Source organism: Gorilla gorilla, chromosome 15, assembly GCF_029281585.2.
Source record: "Gorilla gorilla gorilla isolate KB3781 chromosome 15, NHGRI_mGorGor1-v2.1_pri, whole genome shotgun sequence".
In the NCBI taxonomy this organism is placed as follows: Eukaryota; Metazoa; Chordata; class Mammalia; order Primates; family Hominidae; genus Gorilla; species Gorilla gorilla.
Window position 1 is genome coordinate 124,226,773 of NC_073239.2, and position 16,899 is coordinate 124,243,671.

Here is a 16,899-nt window from a genome sequence, read left to right on the forward strand (position 1 = left end):
ACCATCGCTTCCAATACTAATGTAATAATATCCACACCATGCCCTAACACTGATCTAGTCCACACCATCGCTTCCAATACTAATGTAGTGATATACAGACCATGCCCTATCACTGATCTAGTCCACAACATCGCTTCCAATACTAATGTAATAATATCCACACCATGCTCTATCACTGATCTAGTCCACACCATCGCTTCCAATACTAATTTAATAATATCCACACCATGCCCTATCACTGATCTAATCCACACCATCGCTTCCAATACTAATGTAATAATATCCACACCATGCCCTATAACTGATCTAATCCACACCATCGCTTCCAATACTAATGTAGTAATATCCACACCATGCCCTATCACTGATCTAGTCCACACCATCGCTTCCAATACTAATGTAATAATATCCACACCATGCCCTATCACTGATTTAATCCACACCATCACTGCCAATACTAATGTAATAATATCCACACCATGTCCTATCACTGATCTAGTCCACACCATCGCTTCCAATACTAATGTATTAATACCACACCATGCCCTATTACTGATCTAACCCACACCATCGCTTCCAATACTAATGTAGTAATATCCCCACCATGCCCTGTCACTGATCTAATCCACAGAATCGCTTCCAATGCTAATGAAGTAATATCCACACCATGCCCTGTCGATGATCTAATCCACACCGTCGCTTCCAATACTAGTGCAATAATATCCACACCATGCCCTATCACTGATCTAATCCACACCATCGATTCCAATACTAATGTAATAATATACACACCATGCCCTATCACTGATCTAATCCACACCATCGCTTCCAATACTAATGTAATAATATCCACACCATGCCCTACCACTGACATAATCCACACCATCACATCCAATACTAATGTAATAATATCCACACCATGCCCTGTCACTGATCTAATCCACACCATCGCTTCCAATAGTAATGTCATAATATCTACACCATGCCCTATCACTGATCTAGTCCAGACCATCGCCACAAATACTAATGTAATAATATCCACAGCATGCCCTATCACTGATATAATCCACACCATCGCTTCCAATACTAATGAAATAATATCCACACCATGCCCTGTCACTGATCTAATCCACACTATCGCTTCCAATACTAATGTAGTAATATCCACACCATGCCCTATCCCTGATCTAATCCACACCATCGCTTCCAGTACTAATGGAGTAATATCGACACCATGCCTTAACGCCGATCTAATCCACACAATCACTTCCAATAGTAATGAAATAATATCCCCACCATGGCCTATCATTGATCTAATCCACACCATCACTCCCAATACTAATGTAATAATATCCACACAATGCCCTACCGCTGATCTAATCCACACCATCGCTTCCAATACTAATGTAATAATATCCACACCATGCCCTACCACTGATGTAATCCACAACATCGCTTCCAGTACTAATGTAATAATATCCGCACCATGCCTTAACACTGATCTAATCCACACCATCACTTCCAATACTCATGTAGTAATATCCACACCATGCCCTATCAGTGATCTAATCCACACCGTCGCCTCCAGTACTAATGAAATAATATCCACACCATGCCCTATGAGTGATCTAATCCACACCATCGCCTCCAATACTAATGTAATAATATCCACACCATGCCCTATCACTGGTCCAATCCACACCATCGCTTCCAATAATAATGTAATACTATCCACATCATGGCCTAACACTGTTCTAATCCACAACAACGGTTGCAATATTGATGTAATAATATCCACACCATGCCCTATCACTGATCTAGTCCACACCATCGCCTCCAGTACTAATATAATAATATCCACACCATGCCTTAACAGTGATCTAATCCACACCATCGCTTCCAATACTAGTGTAATAATATCCACACCATGCCCTGTCACTGATCTAATCCACAGCATCGCTTCCAATAGTAATGTAGTAATATCCACACCATGCCCTATCACTGATCTAGTCCACACCATCGCCTCCAATACTAATGTAGTAATATCCACACGATGCCTTAACACTGATCTATTCCACACCATCGCTTCCAGTACTAATGTAATAATATCCACACCATGCCCTAACACTGATCTAATCCACACCATCGCTTCCAATAGTAATGTAATAATATCCACACCATGCCCTATCACTGATCTAGTCCTCACCATCGCTTACAATACTAATGTAATAATATCCACACCATGCCCTATCACTGCTCTAATCCACACCATCGCCTCCAATACCAATGTAATAATATCCACTCCATGCCCTATCACTGATCTAGTCCACACCATCGCTTCCACTACTAATGTAATAATATCCACACCATGCCCTATCACTGATCTAATCTGCACCATCGCTTCCAATACTAATGTAATAATATCCGCACCATGCCCTATCACTGATCTAATCCACACCATCGCTTCCAATACTAATGTAGTAATATCCACACCATGCCCTATCAGTGATCTAATCCACACCGTCGCCTCCAGTACTAATGTAATAATATCCAAACCATGCCTTAACACTGATCTAATCCACACCATCACTTCCAATACTAATGTAATAATATCCACACCATGCCCTATCACTGATCTAGTCCACACCATCGCCTCCAATACTAATGTAGTAATATCCACACGATGCCTTAACACTGATCTATTCCACACCATCGCTTCCAATACTAATGTAATAATATCCACACCATGCCCTAACACTGATCTAATCCACACCATCGCTTCCAATAGTAATGTAATAATATCCACACCATGGCCTATCACTGATCTAATCCACACCGTCGCTTCCAATACTAATGTAATAATATCCAGAGCATGCCCTAACACTGATCTAATCCACACCATCGCCTCCAGTACTAATGTAATAATATCCACACCATGCCCTAACACTGATCTAATCCGCACCATTGCTTCCAATACTAATGTAATAATATGCACACCGTGGCCTATCACTGATCTAGTCCACACCATCGCTTCCAATACTAATGTAATAAAATCCACACCGTGCCTTAACACTGTTCTAATCCGCACCATCGCTTCCAATACTAATGCATTGGGGGAGTAACCTGATGAGATTCATGGATTAGAGACATGGCTCTGGCTGCTGTGGAGAAGGCACCAGGGAGAGCAGATGGCTCAATGGGTGTGCAGGAGACCTCTCCCTGAGTTTAGGGAGAGGTTTTTAAAACAGAAGAAGTTTGAGTAATTTAAATGATGATGGGAAGGAGCTAAAAGTGGGGGATAGGTTAAAGATACAGGAGAGTGGGAGGAAGAACCGACAAGTGAGGTTCCAGAGACAGCAGGAGAAGAGGAGATTCCCATAGGGGGATTAACACTTTCTTTTCTTTTTTCTTTCTAAGACAGGGTCTCACTCTGTCGCCCACGCTGGAGTGCAGTGGCACAGTCTTGGCTCACTGTAGTGTAGACTTCCCAGGCTCAAGGGATTTCTCCCACCCGAGACTCCCAGGTAGCTGGAACTACGGGTGTGCACCACTACCACACCTGGCTAATGTCTCTTTTTTTTGGTAGACACAGAGTCTCACTATTTAACACTGATTGGTCTCCAACTCCTGGCCTCAAGCGATCCTCCTGCCTAGGCTGCCTAGGGTTGTTTTAGGGTCAGGGCCCAGGGTTAGGGTTGTTTTAGGGTCAGGGCCCAGGGTTAGGGTTGTTATAGGGTCAGTGCCAGGGCCCAGGGTTAGCGTTGTTTTAGGGTCAGGGCCAGGGCCCAGGGTTAGGGTTGTTTTAGGGTCAGGGCCAGGGCCCAAAGTTAGGGTTGTTTTAGGTTCAGGGCCCAGGGTTAGGGTTTTAGGCTCAGGGCCAGGGCCCAGGTTTAGGGTTGTTTTAGAGTCAGGGCCAGGGCCCAGGGTTAGGGTCGTTTTAGGGTCATGGCCAGGTCCCAGGGTTAGGGTTCTTTTAGGGTCAGGGCCAGGGCCCAGGGTTATGGTTGTTTTAGGGTCAGGGCCCAGGGTTAGGTTTGTTTTAGGGTCAGGGCCCAGGGTTAGGGTTGTTTTAGGGTCAGGGCCCAGGGTTAGGGTTGTTTTACGGTCAGGGCCGAGGGTTATGGTTCTTTTAGGGTTAGGGCCCAGGGTTAGGGTTTTAGGCTCACGGCCAGGGCGCAGGGTTAGGGTTTTAGGCTCAGGGCCAGGGCCCAGGGTTAGGGTTGTTTTAGGGTCAGGGCCCAGGGTTAGGGTTGTTTTAGGGTCAGGGCCCAGGGTTAGGGTTGTTTTAGGGTCAGGGCCCAGGGTTAGGGTTGTTTTAGGGTCAGGGCCCAGAGTTAGGGTTGTTTTAGGGTCAGTGCCAGGGCCCAGGTTTAGGGTTGTTTAAGGGTCAGGGCCTGGGCCCAGGGTTAATGTTGTTTTAAGGTCAGGGCCAGGGCCCAAATTTAGGGTTGTTTTAGGGTCAGGGCCCAGGGTTAGGGTTTTAGGCTCAGGTCCAGGGCCCAGCGTTAGGGTTTTAGGCTCTGGGCCAGGGCCCAGGGTTAGGGTTGTTTTAGGGTCAGGGCCAGGGCCCAGGGTTAGCGTTGTTTTAGGGTCAGGGCCAGAGCCCAGGGTTAGGGTTGTTTTAGGGTCATGGCCAGGGCCCAGGGTTAGGGTTGTTTTAGGGTCAGGGCCAGGGCCCAGGGTTATAGTTGTTTTAGGGTCAGGGACTAGGGTTAGGGTTGTTTTAGGGTCAGGACCCAGGGTTGGGGTTGATTTACGGTCAGGGCCAAGGGTTCGGGTTGTTTTAGGGTCAGGGCCCAGGGTTAGGGTTGTTTTAGGGACAGGGCCCAGGGTTAGGGTTGTTTTGGGGTCAGGGCCCAGGGTTAGGGTTGTTTTAGGGTCAGGGCCCAGGGTTAGGGTTGTTTTGGGGTCAGGGCCCATGGTTAGGGTTGTTTTAGGGTCAGGGCCCAGGGTTAGGGTTGCTTTAGGGTCAGGGCCCAGGGTTAGGGTTGTTTTAGAGTCAGGGTCCAGGTTTAGGGTTGTTTTAGGGTCAGGGCCCAGGGTTAGGGTTGTTTTAGGGTCAGGGCCAGGGCCCAGGTTTAGGGTTGTTTAAGGGTCAAGGCCCAGGGTTAGGGTTTTAGGCTCAGGTCCAGGGCCCAGGGATAGGGTTTTAGGCTCAGGGCCAGGGCCCAGGTTTAGGGTTGTTTTAGGGTCAGGTCCAGGGCTCAGGGTTAGGGTTGTTTTAGGGTCAGGGTCAGGGCCCAGGGTTATGGTTGTTTTAGGGTCAGAGCCCAGGGTTAGGGTTGTTTTAGGGTCAGGGCCCAGGGTTGGGGTTGTTTTAGGGTCAGGGCCCATGGTTATGCTTGTTTTAGTGTTAGGGCCCAGGGTTAGGGTTTTAGGCTCAGGGCCAGGGCCCAGGGTTAGGGTTTTAGGCTCAGGGCCAGGGCCTAGGGTTGGGGTTTCAGGCTTATGGCCAGAGCCCAAGGTTAGGGTTTTCGGCTCAGGGCCAGGGCGCAGGGTTAGGGTTTTAAGCTCAGGGCCAGGGCCCAGGGTTAGGGTTATTTTAGGGTCAGGGCCAGGGCCCAGGGTTAGGGTTGTTTTAGGGCCAGGGCCAGCGCCCAGGGCTAGGGGTGTTTTAAGGTCAGGGCCAGGGCCCAAAGTTAGGGTTGTTTTAGGGTCACGGCCCAGGGTTAGGGTTTTAGGCTCAGGTCCAGGGCCCAGGGTTAGGGTTTTAGGCTCAGGGCCAGAGCCCAGGGTTAGGGTTGTTTTAGGGTCAGGGCCAGGGCCCAGGGTTAGGGTTGTTTTAGGGTCAGGGCCAGGGCCCAGGGTTAGGGTTGTTTTAGGGTCAGGGCCCAGTGTTAGGGTTGTTTTAGGGTCAGGGCCCAGAGTTAGGGTTTTTTTAGGGTAAGGGCCCAGGGTTAGGGTTGTTTTAGGGTCAGGGCCAGCGCCCAGGGCTAGGGGTGTTTTAGGGTCAGGGCCAGGGCCCAAAGTTAGGGTTGTTTTAGGGTCACGGCCCAGGGTTAGGGTTTTAGGCTCAGGGCCAGAGCCCAGGGTTAGGGTTGTTTTAGGGTCAGGGCCAGGGCCCAGGGTTAGGGTTGTTTTAGGGTCAGGGCCAGGGCCCAGTGTTAGGGTTGTTTTAGGGTCAGGGCCCAGGGTTAGGGTTGTTTTAGGGTCAGGGCCCAGGGTTAGGGTTGTTTTAGGGTCAGGGCCCACAGTTAGGGTTTTTTGATCAGGGCCAGGGCCCAGGGTTAGGGTTTTAGGGTAAGGGCCAAGGCTCAGGATTAGGGTTTTAGGGTCAGGGCCAGGGCCCTGGGTTAGGGTTTTAGGGTCAGGGCCAGGGCCCAGGGTTAGGGTTTTAGTCTCAGGGCCAGGGCCCAGGGTTAGGGTTTCAGGGTCAGGGCCAGGGCCCAGTGTTAGGTTTTTAGGGTCAGGGCCAGGGCCCAGGGTTAGAGTTTTAGGGTCAGGGCCCAGGGTTAGGGATTTAGGGTCAGGGCCCAGGGTTAGGGATTTTGGGTCAGGGCCCAGGGTTAGGGTTTTAGGGTCAGGGCCCAGGGTTAGGGTTTTAGGGTCAGGGCCAGGGCCCAAAGTTAGGGTTGTTTTAGGTTCAGGGCCCAGGGTTAGGGTTTTAGGCTCAGGTCCAGGGCCCAGGGTTATGGTTTTAGGCTCAGGGCCAGGGCCCAGGTTTAGGGTTGTTTTAGGGTCAGGGCCAGGGCCCAGGGTTATGGTTGTTTTACGGTCATGGCCAGGTCCCAGGGTTAGGGTTGTTTTAGGGTCAGGGCCAGGGCCCAGGGTTATGGTTGTTTTAGGATCAGGGCCCAGCATTAGGGTTGTTTTAGGGTCAGGGCCCAGGGTTAGGGTTGTTTTAGGGTCAGGGCCCAGGGTTAGGGTTGTTTTAGGGTCAGGGCCTTGGGTTATGGTTCTCTTAGGTTTAGGGCCCAGGGTTAGGGTTTTAGGCTCAGGGCCAGGGCCCAGGATTTGGGTTGTTTTAGGGTCAGGGCCCAGGGTTAGGATTGTTTTAGCGTCAGGGCCCAGGGTTAGGGTTGTTTTAGGGTCAGGGCCCAGGGTTAGGGTTGTTTTAGGGTCAGGGCCCAGGGTTAGGGTTGTTTTAGGGTCAGGGCACAGGGTTAGGGTTGTTTTAGGGTCAGGGCCCAGGGTTAAGGTTTCAGGCTCAGGCCCAGGGCCCAGGGTTGGGGTTTCAGGCTCAGGGCCAGGGCCCAAGGTTAGGGTTTTAGGTTCAGGGTCAGGGCCCAGGGTTAAGGTTTTAGGCTCAGGGCCAGGGCCCAGAGTTAGGGTTTTAGGTTCAGGGCCAGGGCCCAGGGTTAGGGTTTTAGGCTCAGGGCCAGGGCCCAGGGTTAGGGTTTTAGGCTCAGGGCCAGGGCCCAGGGTTAGGGTTTTAGGCTCAGGGCCAGGGCCCAGGGTTAGGGTTTTAGGCTCAGGGCCCTGGGCCCAGGGTTAGGGTTTTAGGACCAGGGCCCGTGGCCCAGGGTTAGGGCTTTAGGGCCAGGGCCCGGGGCCCAGGGTTAGGGCGTTAGGGCCAGGGCCCGGGGACCAGGTTTAGGGCTTTTGGGTCAGGGTCCGGGGCCCAGGGTTAGGGCTTTAGGGCCGGGGCCCGGGGCCCAGGGTTAGGGCTTTAGGGCCGGGTCCCGGGGCCCAGGTTTAGGGCTTTAAGGGCCGGGGACCGGGGCCCAGGGTTAGGGCTTTAGGGGCAGGGCCCGGGTCCCAGTGTTAGGGCTTTAGGGGCAGGGCCCGGGGCCCAGGGTTAGGGCTTTAGGACCAGGGCCCGGGGCCCAGGGTTAGGGCTTTAGGGGCAGGGCCCGGGGCCCAGGGTTAGGGCTTTAGGGGCAGGGCCCGGGGCCCAGGGTTAGGGCTTTAGGAACAGGGCCCGGGGCCCAGGGTTAGGGCTTTAGGGGCAGGACCCGGGGCCCAGGGTTAGGGTTTTAGGCTCAGGGCCAGGGCCCAGGGTTAGGGTTATTTTTGGGTCAGGGCCAGGGGCCAGGGTTAGCGTTGTTTTAGGGTCAGGGACAGGGCCCAAAGTTAACGGTTGTTTTAGGGTCAGGGCCCAGGGTTAGGGCTTTAGGCTCAGGTCCAGGGCCCAGGGTTAGGGTTTTAGGCTCAGGGCCAGGGCCCAGGTTTAGGGTTGTTTTAGGGTCAGGGCCAGGGCCCAGGGTTAGGGTTGTTTTAGGGTCATGGCCAGGGCCCAGGGTTAGGGTTGTTTTAGGGTCGGGGCCAGGGCCCATGGTTATGGTTGTTTTAGAGTTAGGGACCAGGGTTAGGGTTGTTTTAGGGTCAGGGCCCAGGGTTGGTGTTGATTTAGGGTCAGGGCCAAGGGTTCGGGTTGTTTTAGGGTCAGGGCCCAGGGTTAGGGTTGTTTTAGGGACAGGGCCCAGGGTTAGGGTTGTTTTGGGGTTAGGGCCCAGGGTTAGGGTTGTTTTAGGGTCAGGGCCCAGGGTTAGGGTTGTTTTAGGGTTAGGGCCCAGGGTTAGGGTTGTTTTAGGGTCAAGGCCCAGGGTTAGGGTTGCTTTAGGGTCAGGGCCCAGGGTTTGGGTTGTTTTAGGGTCAGGGTCCAGGGTTAGGGTTATTTTAGGGTCAGGGCCCAGGGTTAGGGTTTTAGGCTCAGGGCCAGGGCCCAGGGTTAGGGTTTTAGGGCCAGGGCCCGTGGCCCAGGGTTAGGGCTTTAGGGACAGGGCCCGTGGTCCAGGGTTAGGGCTTTAGGGCCAGGGCCCGGGGACCAGGTTTAGGGCTTTTGGGCCAGGGACCGGGGACCAGGGTTAGGGCTTTAGGGCCAGGGCCCGGGGCCCAGGGTTAGGGCTTTAGGGGCAGGGCCCGGGGCCCAGGGTTAGGGCTTTAGGGGCAGAGCCCGGGGCCCAGGGTTAGGGCTTTATTGGAAGGGCCCGGGGCCCAGCGTTAGGGCTTTAGGGTGAGGGCCCGGGGCCCAGGATTAGGGCTTTAGGACCAGGGCCCGGGGCCCAGGGTTAGGGTTGTTTTAGGGTCAGGGCCCGGGGCCCTAAGTTAGGGTTGTTTTAGGGTCAGGGCCCAGGGTTAGGGTTGTTTTAGGGTCAGGGCCCAGGGTTAGGGTTGTTTCAGGGTCAGGGCCTAGGGTTAGGGTTGTTTTAGCGTCAGGGCCCAGGGTTAGGGTTGTTTTAGGGTCAGGGCCCAGGGTTAGGGTTTCAGGCTCAGGTCTAGGGCCCAGGGTTGGGGTTTCAGGCTCAGGGCCAGAGCCCAAGTTTAGGGCTTTAGGTTCAGGGTCAGGGCCCAGGGTTAAGGTTTTACGCTCAGGTCCAGGGCCCAGGGTTAGGGTTTTAGGCTCAGGGCCAGGTCCCAGGGTTAGGGTTTTAGGCTCCGGGCCAGGGCCCAGGGTTAGGGTTTTAGGCTGAGGGCCAGGGCCCAGGGTTAGGGTTTTAGGCTCCGGGCAAGGGCCCAGGGTTAGGGTTTTAGGCTTAGGGCCACGGGCCCAGGGTTAGGGCTTTAGGGCCAGGGCCCGTGGCCAAGGGTTAGGGCGTTAGGGCCAGGGCCCGGGGCCCAGGGGGTTAGGGCTTTAGGGCCATGGCCCGGGGCCCAGGGTTAGGGCTTTAGTGGCAGGGCCCGGGGCCCAGGGTTAGGGCTTAGGGTCAGGTCCCGGGGCCCTGGTTTAGGGCTTTAACACCAGGTCCCGGGGCCCAGGGTTAGGGCTTTAGGGTCAGCGCCCGGGGCCCAGGGTTAGGGTTGTTTTAGGGTCAGGGCCTGGGGCCCAAAGTTACGGTTGTTTTAGGGTCGGGGCCCAGGGTTAGTGTTGTTTTAGGGTCAGGGCCCAGGGTTAGTGTTGTTTTAGGGTCAGGGCCCAGGGTTAGTGTTGTTTTAGGGTCAGGGCCCAGGGTTAGTGTTGTTTTAGGGTCAGGGCCCAGGGTTAGGGTTGTTTTAGGGTCAGGGCCCAGGGGTAGGGTTGTTATAGGGTCAGGGCCAGGGCCCAGGGTTTGCATTGTTTTAGGGTCAGGGCCAGGGCCCAGGCTTAGGGTTGTTTTAGGGTCAGGGCCAGGGCCCAAAGTTAGGTTTGTTTTTGGTTCAGGGCCCAGGGTTAGGGTTTTAGGCTCAGGTCCAGGGCCCAGGGCTCGGGTTTTAGGCTCAGGGCCTGGGCCCAGGTTTAGGGTTGTTTTAGAGTCAGGGCCAGGGCCCAGGGTTAGGGTTGTTTTAGGGTCATGGCCAGGTCCCAGGGTTAGGGTTGTTTTAGGGTCAGGGCTAGGTCCCAGGGTTATGGTGGTTTTAGGATCAGGGCTGAGAGTTAGGTTTGTTTTAGGGTCAGGGCCCAGGGTTAGGGTTGTTTTAGGGTCAGGGCCCAGGGTTAGGGTTGTTTTAGGGTCAGGGCCCAGGGTTATGGTTCTTTTAGGGTTAGGGCCCCGGGTTAGGGTTTTAGGCTCAGGGCCAGGGCCCAGGGTTAGGGTTTTAGGCTCAGGGCCAGGGCCCAGGATTGGGGTTTCAGGCTCAGGGCCAGAGCCCAAGGTTAGGGTTTTAGGCTCAGTGTCAGGGCCCAGGGTTAGGGTTGTTTTAGGGTCAGGGCCCAGGGGTAGGGATGTTTTAAGGTCAGGGCCCAGGGTTAGGGTTGTTTTAGGGTCAGGGCCCTGGGTTACGGTTGTTTTAGGTTCAGGGCCCAGGGTTAGGGTTGTTTTAGGGTCAGGGCCCAGGGTTAGGGTTGTTTTAGGGTCAGGGCCCAGGGTTAGGGTTGTTTTAGGGACAGGGCCCAGGGTTAGGGTTGTTTTAGGGTCAGGGCCCAGGGTTAGGGTTGTTTTAGGGTCAGGGCCCAGGGTTAGGGTTGTTTTAGGGTCAGGGCCCAGGGTTAGGGTTGTTTTAGGGTCAGGGCCCAGGGTTAGGGTTGTTTTAGGGTCAGGGCCAGGGCCCAGGTTTAGGCTTGTTTTAGGGTCAGGGCCCAGGGTTAGGGTTTTAGGCTCAGGTCCAGGGCCCAGGGATAGGGTTTTAGGCTCAGGGCCAGGGCCCAGGTTTAGGCTTGTTTTAGGGTCAGGTCCAGGGCTCAGGGTTAGGGTTGTTTTATTGTCATGGCTAGGGCCCAGGGTTAGGATTGTTTTAGGGTCAGGGCCAGGGCCCGGGGTTATGGTTGTTTTATGGTCAGAGCCCAGGGTTATAGTTGTTTTAGGGTCAGGGCCCAGGGTTGGGGTTGTTTTAGGGTCAGGGCCAAGGGTTAGGGTTGTTTTAGGGTCAGGGCCCATGGTTATGGTTGTTTTAGTGTTAGGGCCCAGGGTTAGGGTTTTAGGCTCAGGGCCAGGGCCCAGGGTTAGGGTTTTAGGCTCAGGGCCAGGGCCTAGGGTTGGGGTTTCAGGCTCAGGGCCAGAGCCCAAGGTTAGGGTTTTCGGCTCAGGGCTAGGACCCGGGGTTAGGGTTGTTTTAGGGTCAGGGCCAGGGCCCAGTGTTAGGGTTGTTTTAGGGTCAGGGCCAGCGCCCAGGGCTAGGGGTGTTTTAGGGTCAGGGCCAGGGTCCAAAGTTAGGGTTGTTTTAGGGTCACGGCCCAGGGTTAGGGTTTTAGGCTCAGGTTCAGGGCCCAGGGTTAGGGTTTTAGGCTCAGGGCCGGGGCCCAGGGTTGTTTTAGGGTCAAGGCCAGGGCCCAGGGTTAGGGTTGTTTTAGGGTCAGGGCCAGGGCCCAGGGTTAGGGTTGTTTTAGGTTCAGGGCCCAGGGTTAGGGTTGTTTTAGTGTCAGGGCCCAGAGTTAGGGTTTTTTTAGGGTAAGGGCCCAGGGTTGGGGTTGTTTTAGGGTCAGGGCCCAGGGTTAGGGTTGTTTTAGGGTCAGGGCCCAGGGTTAGGTTTGTTTTAGGGTCAGGGCCCACGGTTAGGGTTTTTTGATCAGGGCCAGGGCCCAGGGTTAGGGTTTTAGGGTAAGGGCCAGGGCCCAGTATTAGGGTTTTAGGGTCAGGGCCAGGGCCCAGGGTTAGGGTTTTAGGCTCAGGGCCAGGGCCCAGGGTTAGGGTTTTAGGCTCAGGGCCAGGGCCCAGGGTTAGGGTTTTAGGCTCAGGTCCAGGGCCCAGGGTTCGGGTTTTAGGCTCAGGGCCAGGGCCCAGGTTTAGGGTTGTTTTAGAGTCAGGGCCAGGGCCCAGGGTTAGGGTTGTTTTAGGGTCATGGCCAGGTCCCAGGGTTAGGGTTGTTTTAGGGTCAGGGCTAGGGCCCAGGGTTATGGTGGTTTTAGGGTCAGGGCTGAGAGTTAGGTTTGTTTTAGGGTCAGGGCCCAGGGTTAGGTTTCTTTTAGGGTCAGGGCCCAGGGTTAGGGTTGTTTTAGTGTCAGGGCCGAGGGTTATGGTTCTTTTAGGGTTAGGGCCCAGGGTTAGGGTTTTAGGCTCAGGGCCAGGGCCCAGGGTTAGGGTTTTAGGCTCAGGGCCAGGGCCCAGGATTGGGGTTTCAGGCTCAGGGCCAGAGCCCAAGGTTAGGGTTTTAGGCTCAGTGTCAGGGCCCAGGGTTAGGGTTGTTTTAGGGTCAGGGCCCAGGGGTAGGGATGTTTTAACGTCAGGGCCCAGGGATAGGGTTGTTTTAGGGTCAGGGCCCTGGGTTACGGTTGTTTTAGGTTCAGGGCCCAGGGTTAGGGTTGTTTTAGGGTCAGGGCCCAGGTTTAGGGTTGTTTTAGGGTCAGGGCCCAGGGTTAGGGTTGTTTCAGGGACAGGGCCCAGGGTTAGGGTTGTTTTAGGGTCAGGGCCCAGGGTTTGGGTTGTTTTAGGGTCAGGGCCCAGGGTTAGGGTTGTTTTAGGGTCAGGGCCCAGGGTTAGGGTTGTTTTAGGGTCAGGGCCCAGGGTTAGGTTTGTTTTAGGGTCAGGGCCAGGGCCCAGGTTTAGGGTTGTTTTAGGGTCAGGGCCCAGGGTTAGGGTTTTAGGCTCAGGTCCAGGGCCCAGGGATAGGGTTTTAGGCTCAGGGCCAGGGCCCAGGTTTAGGCTTGTTTTAGGGTCAGGTCCAGGGCTCAGGGTTAGGGTTGTTTTATGGTCATGGCTAGGGCCCAGGGTTAGGATTGTTTTAGGGTCAGGGCCAGGGCCCGGGGTTATGGTTGTTTTAGGGTCAGAGCCCAGGGTTAGGGTTGTTTTAGGGTCAGGGCCCAGGGTTAGGGTTGTTTTAGGGTCAGGGCCCAGGGTTAGGGTTGTTTTAGGGTCAGGGCCCCGGGTTAGGGTTGTTTTATGGTCAGGGCCCAGGGTTAGGGTTGTTTTAGGGTCAGGGCCCAGGGTTAGGGTTGTTTTAGGGTCAGGGCCCAGGGTTAGGGTTGTTTTAGCGTCAGGGCCCAGGGTTAGGGTTGTTTTAGGGTCAGGGCCCAGGGTTAGGGTTGTTTTAGGGTCAGGGCCCATGGTTAGGGTTGTTTTAGGGGCAGGGCCCATGGTTAGGTTTGTTTTAGGGTCAGGGCCCAGGGTTAGGGTTTCAGGCTCAAGTCCAGGTCCCAGGGTTGGGGTTTCAGGCTCAGGGCCAGAGCCCAAGTTTAGGGTTTTATGTTCAGGGTCAGGGCTCAGGGTTAAGGTTTTAGGCTCAGGGCCAGGGCCTAGGGTTAGGGTTTTAGGCTCAGGGTCAGTGCCCAGGGTTAGGGTTTTAGGCTCAGGGTCAGGGCCCACGGTTAGGGTTTTAGGCTGAGGGCCAGGGCCCAGGGTTAGGGTTTTAGGCTGAGGGCCAGGGCCCAGGGTTAGGGTTTTAGGCTCAGGGCCAGGGCCCAGGGTTAGGGTTTTAGGCTCAGGGCCCAGGGCCCAGGGTTAGGGCTTTAGGGCCAGGGCCCGTGGCCCAGGGTTAGGGCTTTAGTGCCAGGGCCCGGGGCCCAGGGTTAGGGCTTTAGGGCCAGGGCCCGGGGCCCAGGTTTAGGGCTTTAGAGCCAGGGCCCGGGGCCCAGGTTTAGGGCTTTAGGGCCAGGGCCCGGGGCCCAGGGTTAGGGCTTTAGGGCCAGTGCCCGGGGCCCAGGGTTAGGGCTTTAGGGCCAGGGCCCGGGGCCCAGGGTTAGGGCTTTAGGGCCTGGGCCCGGGGCCCAGGGTTAGGGCTTCAGGGCCAGGGCCCGGGGCCCAGGGGGTTAGGGCTTTAGGGCCAGGGCCCGGGGCCCAGGGTTAGGGCTTTAGGGGCAGGGCCCGGGGCCCAGTGTTAGGGCTTTAGGGGCAGGGCCCGGGGCCCAGGGTTAGGGCTTTAGGACCAGGGCCCGGGGCCCAGCGTTAGGGCTTTAGGGGCAGGGCCCGGGGCCCAGGGTTAGGGTTTTAGCCTCAGGGCCAGGGCCCAGGGTTAGGGTTATTTTAGGGTCAGGGCCAGGGGCCAGGGTTAGCGTTGTTTTAGGGTCAGGGGCAGGGCCCAAAGTTGGGGTTGTTTTAGGGTCAGGGCCCAGGGTTAGGGTTTTAGGCTCAGGTCCAGGGCCCAGGGTTAGGGTTTTAGGCTCAGGGCCAGGGCCCAGGTTTAGGGTTGTTTTAGGGTCAGGGCCAGGGCCCAGGGTTAGGGTTGTTTTAGGGTCATGGCCAGGGCCCAGGGTTAGGGTTGTTTTAGGGTCAGGGCCAGGGCCCATGGTTATGGTTGTTTTAGAGTTAGGGACCAGGGTTAGGGTTGTTTTAGGGTCAGGGCCCAGGGTTGGGTTGATTTAGGGTCAGGGCCAAGGGTTCGGGTTGTTTTAGGGTCAGGGCCCAGGTTTAGGGTTGTTTTAGGGACAGGGCCCAGGGTTAGGGTTGTTTTGGGGTCAGGGCCCAGGGTTAGGGTTGTTTTAGGGTCAGGGCCCAGGGTTAGGGTTGTTTTAGGGTCAGGGCCCATGGTTAGGGTTGTTTTAGGGTCAGGGCCCAGGGTTAGGGTTGCTTTAGGGTCAGAGCCCGGGGTTAGGGTTGTTTTAGGGTCAGGGCCCAGGGTTAGGGTTTTAGGGTCAGGGCCAGGGCCCAGGGTTAGGGTTTTAGGGCCAGGGCCCGTGGCCCAGGGTTAGGGCTATAGGGACAGGGCCTGTGGTCCAGGGTTAGGGCTTTAGGGCCAGGGCCCGGGGACCAGGTTTAGGGCTTTAGGGCCAGGGCCCGGGGCCTAGGGTTAGGGCTTTAGGGTCAGCGCCCGGGGCCCAGGGTTAGGGTTGTTTTAGGGTCAGGGCCCGGGGCCCTAAGATAGGGTTGTTTTAGGGTCGGGGCCCAGGGTTAGGGTTGTTTTAGGGTCAGGGCCCAGGGTTAGTGTTGTTTTAGGGACAGGGCCCAGGGTTAGGGGTGTTTTAGGGTCAGGGCCCAGGGTTAGGGTTGTTTTAGGGTCCCGGCCCAGGGTTAGGGTTGTTTTAGGGTCAGGGCCCAGGGTTAGGGTTGTTTTAGGGTCAGGGCCCAGGGTTAGGGTTGTTTTAGGGTCAGGGCCCAGGGTTAGGGTTGTTTTAGGGTCAGGGCCCAGGGTTAGGGTTGATTTAGGGTCAGGGCCCAGGGTTAGGGTTGTTTTAGGGTCAGGGCCAGGGCCCAGGTTTAGGGTTGTTTTAGGGTCAGGGCCCAGGGTTAGGGTTGTTTAGGGTCAGGGCCCAGGGTTAGGGTTGTTTTAGGGTCAGGGCCCAGGGTTAGGGATTTAGGGTCAGGGCCCAGGGTCAGGGTTTTATGGTCAGGACCAGGGCCCAAAGTTAGGGTTGTTTTAGGTTCAGGGCCCAGGGTTAGGGTTTTAGGCTCAGGTCCAGGGCCCAGGGTTATGGTTTTAGGCTCAGGGCCAGGGCCCAGGTTTAGGGTTGTTTTAGGGTCAGGGCCAGGGCCCAGGGTTACGGTTGTTTTAGGGTCATGGCCAGGTCCCAGGGTTAGGGTTGTTTTAGGGTCAGGGCCAGGGCCCAAGGTTATGGTTGTTTTAGGGTGAGGGCCCAGGGTTAGCGTTGTTTTAGTGTCAGGGCCCAGGGTTATGGTTGTTTTAGTGTCAGGGCCCAGGGTTAGGGTTGTTTTAGGGTCAGGGCCTAGGGTTATGGTTCTCTTAGGTTTAGGGCCCAGGGTTAGGGTTTTAGGCTCAGGGCCAGGGCCCAGGATTAGGGTTGTTTTAGGGTCAGGGCCCAGGGTTAGGATTGTTTTAGCGTCAGGGCCCAGGGTTAGGGTTGTTTTAGGGTCAGGGCCCAGGGTTAGGGTTGTTTTAGGGTCAGGGCCCAGGGTTAGGGTTGTTTTCGGGTCAGGGCACAGGGTTAGGGTTGTTTTAGGGTCAGGGCCCAGGGTTAAGGTTTCAGGCTCAGGCCCGGGGCCCAGGGTTCGGGTTTCAGGCTCAGGGCCAGGGCCCAAGGTTAGGGTTTTAGGTTCAGGGTCAGGGCCCAGGGTTAAGGTTTTAGGCTCAGGGCCAGGGCCCAGGGTTAGGGTTTTAGGTTCAGGGCCAGGGCCCAGGGTTAGGGTTTTAGGCTCAGGGCCAGGGCCCAGGGTTAGGGTTTTAGGCTCAGGGCCAGGGCCCAGGGTTAGGGTTTTAGGCTCAGGGCCAGGGCCCAGGGTTAGGGTTTTAGCCTCAGGGCCCTGGGCCCAGGGTTAGGGTTTTAGGACCAGGGCCCGGGGCCCAGGGTTAGGGCTTTAGGGCCGGGGCCCGGGGCCCAGGGTTAGGGCTTTAGGGCCGGGGCCCGGGGCCCAGGTTTAGGGCTTTAGGGCCGGGGACCGGGGCCCAGTGTTAGGGCTTTAGGGCCGGGGACTGGGGCCCAGGGTTAGGGCTTTAGGGCCTGGGCCCGGGGCCCAGGGTTAGGGGTTTAGGGCCAGGGCCCGGGGCCCTGGGGGTTAGGGCTTTAGGGCCAGGGCCCGGGGCCCAGGGTTAGGGCTTTAGGGGCAGGGCCCGGGTCCCAGTGTTAGGGCTTTAGGGGCAGGGCCCGGGGCCCAGGGTTAGGGCTTTAGGACCAGGGCCCGGGGCCCAGGGTTAGGGCTTTAGGGGCAGGGCCCGGGGCCCAGGGTTAGGGTTTTAGGCTCAGGGCCAGGGCCCAGGGTTAGGGTTATTTTAGGGTCAGGGCCAGGGGCCAGGGTTAGCGTTGTTTTAGGGTCAGGGGCAGGGCCCAAAGTTACGGTT